The sequence below is a fragment of the Mus musculus genome, chromosome 18 (genome assembly GCF_000001635.26).
Source record: "Mus musculus strain C57BL/6J chromosome 18, GRCm38.p6 C57BL/6J".
Taxonomy (NCBI): domain Eukaryota; kingdom Metazoa; phylum Chordata; class Mammalia; order Rodentia; family Muridae; genus Mus; species Mus musculus.
Window position 1 is genome coordinate 74,415,834 of NC_000084.6, and position 7,513 is coordinate 74,423,346.

Sequence of the window (7,513 nt, forward strand, 5' to 3'; positions counted from 1 at the left end):
GTTTTGCACTACATAGAGGTCTTATTTATTATTAAATAAGACATTATTAAATAAGGCATGAAATAATAATGTCTTAATTATTAAATCTCAAGCAGGGCCTGCAAAAAGATTGGCAATAGGGCACAGATATTTCCATAACAGTAAGAGGGCTGAAGATTCACAAAAACCAAAAAACAAACGAACAAGCAAACAAAACCAACGTTGCTGAACCTTGCGCCTGGGCTTTGAACTTCCAGACATGTGAGAAAATAAACATGTTTTATTTATGTCCACTAGCTGTGGCATTGTGATGACAGCCTAAACTGGTTACATATTTTCCATATGAATATTAAATTATGTAAATTTTATATTTACATCTTTACATAAAAGCCTAAACCTTTCTCTCAATGCCTTGAACAGTGCCAGGTGCTCAGGATTCTGGCAACAAATGTGTGCTGGGCTGTCTCTGGTAGGGCCCCAGGGCCAGGCCTCCCCCATGTATAACACAGAAAATTGTCACAGTCCCACTGGACCTTACCTTCAACTTCAAAATCCAAGCAGCATCTCTGAGGCCAGCAAGCTTACGTGCATGCGCACCAAACCTCATCACAAAGCTTGACTGTGTTGGCAGCAAGTGTTCTTGATAACCAGATGCTTGTTCCAGCTGTGGCTTAGCATTTGCGATATCAGATCCATGCCTTAGGCAACACACCACATGTCTAAGATTCAGAAAGTTCAAATTCTGACTGCAGCTCGCCCTAAGGAATTTGGATAAAGCATTGTGTACTCACACTCATTAGGAGGTTAACACCAGACCCACAATGGTCAACTCAAGAAAGAGCACAGACAGGAAGTGCCAATAATCTGGATCATGAATAAACTGAGATTGCTATTTGAGCAGAATGGAAAATAATTCGAGCTGTGGAGGTATGTGATCGGAAATAAAGCTTGTTTATTGATATATGTGCTATAGATGCCTGTGTTTTGTCTTGTCTAGTTTTGAGCAATTTATCTTATCCGCCCACAAGAATGTGCTGAGTTCAGTGATTTAATGAGAAAGTACAGTATCACCTTGGGAAATAGCCATGGTGCTGCTGAAAGTCCAATAGGCATTGTAGATTGGATTTAACGGCTGGAAAAATCAATAACAGATGCTATAGTAGGAAGAAAACTAATATATTCATCATGGTTATCAGCATGGCCACCACAAATGATATAAATAGAAATAAATGATCACGTTTACGAGGCATAGAATGTTTTAGTGGAAAATCCCTAAAGTTATAAGGACCTGGCACTATCTCAGCAATTTGAAGCTCTCTGCTAGGCCCTAGGGGGCAAATGGAATAGGGATGGCAATATATGCCCTTTATGAAAGCATTCTTATTGAAGATCTTATCGAATATATTCTACCACAGGGAACAGGCATACAGCTGTGCTAAGGAGAACCCAGAATTGTTGTGTAACTCAGGTTTCATTGAGGCATCTAGTTGAAAGACAGGGCCTTGAAGTGTATCTTGAAGCTGGCTGTAGACAGCACATTGTCTGCTTAGATCTAGCTACTCATCTGCTGTGGCTAAGAAGAGGACTTTTGGTGACATGGAGGAGAGGGGCCCTATCCAAGTGACACTATGGAGCACTTTGCTTCTGCCTAAGAGTTTTGCAAAAGGGACAGGTTAACAGTGGCTGGGCTTTCAAGGAAGATTCCAGAAAAGGTGGTACTTGAGCCAGGTTTTGTAATGTAAGACCCCCTTTCAGGGACCCCTACTCTAGTCTTGGGAGTGTGACAGCACCCAAAGAAACACAAGGACCCAACTTGCTGTAATTACATGAGGACGTTTAATTACGGAGCTCCGGACTGACATGTATCCCACACAGGAGATAACGGATGCCGGCCACGAGGCTCTCGAAAGCTAGGGGTTTTTATGGGGTAAGGGGCTTAGGGGTGTGGAATTCAGAACAGCGACACACTATTGGCTTATTCAAACATTAACAGAAAGGCATCAAGACTTTGTTCCTGTGGACTGGGGGCTTATCTTTGTTCACATAGCAACCAGTTGATGTATGACTTTACCTGGCGTCAAGGGGCAGTAGACAGAGGGGAGGTTCCGGCCAGGTGGTGTTGACTCAGATAATATAGCCCTGCTATGTCTTCACAGTCCCCTTTATCTTATGGTCAAGATGTTCCCAGGAATGTTTTAACTACGAGGCATACCCAGGTTTGTTTTTCTCTTTTCTCAGCCCCAGGCAGCCTCTAGGCTCACAAACAACCAGCAATATCTGAGTACTTTATATGACTTACAGGTCTTGAAATTTCATCTTTCTTTCAGTAAATGACCTAGAGAGAGAAGAGGGCGCTTTGAGTTGAGTCCCTTTCAGGAGGATTGTTGTGAGAAGTGGACTCTACTCAGTGTGACCATCTGTCCTAGCTACAGGAGGTCAGAGCTTTGGGTATTGATCAGACAGACTCATTTTACAAACAAGAAAAGGATGATCATAAGTGCTGAACAATTTTAAAGGACAACTCGATTGCTTACAAAATGCCAGTATCTGCACATGTCACCTTAGGTCCTGTTATTCCTAAATCATAGGGACCTCAAAGACCACTGAGGGGCTGAAGAATAAAAAATTACTGAACTCTTCCTCACCCCAGAGCCCGACCCCTCCCATCTAGAGAGTGTTCCCAGAACACTCCTGAACTCTTCACCCCAGAATGCATTCCTGAACTCCTCACCCTAGAGTTCGAACCCTCCCAACTAAAGACTGTTCCAAGAACATTTTTGAGATAAGGGCCTCCTGGAACAACCTCAGAATGAACCGGGTACATTGCCAAATAATAGGACATGACCCCTTAGTTACGTAAAATTCCCTTGGCAGAACCCCTTGTCCCTTGGCAGAACCCCTTAGTTATGCAAACTTGTACTTTCCCTGCCCCGCTCTCCCCCCTTGAGTTTTTCCTATATAAGCCTGTGAAAAATTTGGCTCGAAGTTGATTCTCCTCTACACCATACTAGGTGTATGAGTTTCGACCCCAGAGCTCTGGTCTATGTGCTTTCTTGCTGTTGCTTTATTAAATCTTGCCCTCTACATTTTGAGTTCGGTCTCGGTGTCTTCTTGGGTCCGCGGCTGTCCCGAGACTTGAGTGAGGGTCTCCCTTCGGGGGTCTTTCAGGGCCAATTCCAATGCAAACACATAAGGGTCTTTTTTGTTTGTTTGTTTGTTTTTTTGTTTGTTTTTTGTTTTTTGTTTTTCGAGACAGGGTTTCTCTGTATAGCCCTGGCAGTCCTAGAATTCACTTTGTAGACCAGGCTGGCTTCGAACTCAGAAATCCTCCTGCCTCTGCCTCCCAAGTGCTGGGATTAAAGGCATGTGCCACCATGCCTGGCTTTTTTTTTTTTAAGAATTATTTATTTAATGTATATGCGTACACTGTAGCTGTCTTCAGACACACCAGAGGAAGGTATTGGATCCCCATTAAAGATAGTTGTAAGCTACCAAGTAATTGCTGGGGATTGAACTCAGGACCTCTGGAAGAGCAGTCAGTGATCTTAACCTCTGAGCCATCTCTCCAGGCCCCAAGGGTCTTTATTCCAAGTTTATGAGCAAGGACTCTCGCCCTCACTGTCACAGCAGGTCAGAAATGAGAGCCCTGAGTGGGTGTGGGATATTTATTGTAGTTACAGCAAGCCTGAGGAATTTCCATATGAGGCAGCAAGCTAGTATTTTAAAAACTGCATTTTGGGCATAATCTACAAGAACCAAACATGGGGCCAAAATCACCTGATAAACAGAATGGCTAGGTTATATATTTTCTGCAGGATGTCGTGGGTTGTGTACATAGTTTTTCAAATCCTGCCTTTTTAAATGGTTTTATAGTGGTTAATTTTATTAAGTACTTTGTAAACTGAGACTAATACGCTGGCATTAGAGGAAACCACTTCTTCACATTGTCTCACCATCTTGGCATAGGTTATGCCAAGTGCCAGAATGTTCCTTTCTACTTGTCATAAGTATTGGGTGAAAGTGGGGACAGGTCCTTCTACTTTAGGAAAGTCATGTTCGTGTCACAATACACCTGGTTTAAATGAAGCACCAAAATTCCAGAGGGCGTCCTACCCACTCTCTCAATCTCCTTTCCCCGAGAGGTCCTGACTGACTTTTTCACCGATCAAATCTGAGATGTTCTAAGCCCAAATATTTCTATTCAGTTGGGTGCAATGGGGTAGACACAGAAGACACTTCACCTCAACTCACATCTTTGGGACTAAACAGCATCGAACAGGGTAGGTTGAATTACAGCCAAAAATCAAGTGAGGGTTTTTCAAAGAAGCTTCAACCGAAATGTTAAGAATGACATTTGAATTCAAATCCAGAAGAAGCGCGACTGGGAGATACTGAGGTCTTAGCCAATATCAGGAAGTAGTGGGAATGACACTGTTCTGTAAGAATGCTTTGGCCAATAAAGCCTGGGTCTGCTGAACCAGACATCCCGAGTGCCGCACAGCTGGCACGCGTGCAGCTCCATCACAGAGTGCTCTCCAGTGTGTGGTAGTGAAAGAACCTAGTGGGGAAACCCCCACTCAATTCCCGTTCAGGGCGCACCCAAGAGTCACGCACGGACGACCATCTTGATGTAAAAGCATGAGGTAGTTTAATGACGGAGCTCCAGGCCAACACATATCTCCCGCAGGAGACAGTGGTTTCGACCATGAGGCTTGGAAGCTAGGGGTTTTTATAGAAAAGGGGTGGGGCTGGGGGGAGGAATTGTCGCAGTTTCACATGATTGGTCCATTTAAACATCAACAGACTGTCAGAAGGGCGGGAGATAGGGAGGCACTAGGCCCATCAGGACACGTAATAACGGGCCTGCCCAGGCATGTCCTGACCTGTTCTGCTATGTTCTTAGCCCCAGGTTTCAAAGCTCACAAACAACTCTTTGGGCTATTTGACATAAATTACATGAATCACATGTCTCAAGTTTTATTTCCTTTCAGTAGTTGTCATTAAAGCTCTTCAGAGGAAGTACTTAGGGCATTTGCTCTTCTGACTGGAGGGCGGTATGTGATCTGGATTGCTGTTGGCGACATTTCAGGTGGTTGAGGTAGGGCTTTGGCTGCTGACTGGTGTCGTCTCTGAGAACTTCCAATTCATGCTTTGACCACAGTGGCCAGCTCACTCAAGGCTTCCTGATATCGCAAGTACTCACTCTGGCCAAAGACCCCTGTGCCATAGCAGGGTGTCTTATATGCATCCAGGAGGGTATCAGTGAGGGCCTTTTCAACACCCTTGAAAGGAGGGCTAGTGTTTCACAGATCTAGCAAGTAGGAGCAGAAATTCTTACCCATTACAGAACAGGGGTGCCAGCCTTCAACATGAAATGGGATCTCAGAGGCACGGATGGCATCTAGGGCTTTTGTCCTGTCTAGATAGTTGTAGCAACTTTGATTCCCCTGAGCTGCAGTAGTCTGGTATTATCATCTGCAAGGAGCTAGGGTTCATACTTGATATCCTGAACCCCAGGTAGTTGAATATCGATCTCCTCTTTTAAGTCCTTGGGGGCATTGTGTCATGCAGGGACATGAGGTCCCCTTCTAGAATTCATTGCAAAGCTCATAATTTGTCTCTTCACAAAAATAAACAGCAGTATGAATACCAGGCTCCCATACACCATCACAGGCAAGACATTCACTCCAGGAAGCCAGTTACTGCTAGACGCCATCGCCTCTCTCTCTGGGAACGCCTGCTAGGATAGTCCCACTGCAGTCACAAGTTAGCACAGGCTCTGCCGAAGCCAGGTCACCTAGGTTCCTTGGAGCTATCTGGCCATTTCCATATGGCTTTCTGTGAAAAGCCAGGCTAGAGTCTGTCAGAAAACATAGTGGATGGGTGCACTAGTTAAGCATAGCTCAAATCCTTTTTGTTGTTGTTGCTGGTTTTTGTTTTGTTTTGTTTTGTTTTTGTTTTTGTTTTTTTGTTTTTCGAGACAGGGTTTCTCTGTATAGCCCTGGCTGTCCTGGAACTCACTTTGTAGACCAGGCTGGCCTCGAATTCAGAAATCTGCCTGCCTCTGCCTCCAAGTGCTGGGATTAAAGGCATGCACCACCACGCCCGGCTCAAATCCTATTTTTAATGATGGTTCTTAAATGCCTTAACCTTCCTTGTAGCCCACCACCCTCCAGAGGTAGCGGAAAAGAAAGGATATGGGGAAAGTGAACCTGTTTAGAAAAGATTCTTTGGAGCAATTCCCATCTGTGTTGTCTGGAAATCTGCAGTTCAGTTCACAGGTTGGCAGTGGCAGCTTGATCCATTTGCAAACGCCTCATGGATACACCAGTAGTCCAGTTCAGTAGAGTCAGGTTAGCAACAGTAGTGACCCGACCTAGCAGAGACAGCCCAGGCCTTGGCACTAGTCAGCAGGAAGGACCAACAGGAACACCAGGAGAAGTTCTCAGCTGAGCCTCTCTCAGGGAAGCAAAGATCAGTGAAGTTGTGAGACCCACAAGCATTGCACAGCTAGCTGTACCAGCAAGCTAAGCTCATTCTCTGTCACTCCATCACTCTGTGGAGTCCTATTTATACCCTCCAAACATCCTTCACATGCCTTGCCTTGGCAAAACACCATCCAACCAACTTTCCAATGAACTCTTTATAGCCCTGGCTGTCCTGGAACTCACTTTGTAGACCAGGCTGGCCTCCCTTATGCTGGGATTAAAGGCATGCGCCACCATGCCCTGCTTCCAATGAACTCTTAAGTTTCCACTTCAACCTTGACCTTGTTGCTATAGCCAGTTGCTAAGAGGGGGAGGGTTGCCATAGGATGTTTGCTCAAGTGGACTTTGAGCACTCTCAAAAACAGAGTTGCTTGGCCTTTACAGATACTAGCATGTAATTATGGCTAAAATACCTGACAGGAACAACTACAGAGAGGGAAAGGTTCATTTGAGTTCATGGTTTCAGGAAAGTTCAGTCCATTGTGGTAGGTGAAGCACAACACAGTGTATGGTAGTAGCAGGGAGCACTGGAAGCTCCTCCCATTGCCCCCGGACAGGAAGCTGGAGCTGGACTACAGTCTTCAAAGGCCTGACCGAAATGACCTTCTTCTGCCAGCTAGGCTTTGCCTGTGCAACCTCCCCACTCAGTGCCGCCAGCTGGGGAACAAGTATTTACAGTGTCAACCATGGGCGACATTTCAGAGTCAATCCAAAGTAGTTCATGACCATGACCAGATGGTCTACTGTATTGAGCTGTCCTGGGAGCATGTCAGACAGAAACTAGAGAGGATATGGGCGACCAAACAAAGCCACCTGCAGCTGGGAGAGAGGGCTCTGGGAGTGAATGGGTAGCTGGAAGCTAACTAAGGTAAGGCTCTGATGACCTCACCCACTCCTAAGAAGGAATGCTAATAGACCTTATCTCGTGATGGCCTTGTTCATTAGTCGAAGCTGTTCTGATAAGATAGTAATGGCCGTGATAAGGGCGGAGGACAGCATTTCACAACACTACCTGGACTCCCTTCTCACTCAGGGCATAGCCTTTA

General features: G+C 45.3%; 1 pseudogene; it reads right to left on the reverse strand.

The window, feature by feature from the left end:
- Positions 1-4,989: 4,989 nt before the first annotated feature.
- On the reverse strand, positions 4,990-5,695 carry Gm8987 (annotated as a pseudogene).
- Between the last annotated feature and the right edge of the window lie 1,818 nt (positions 5,696-7,513).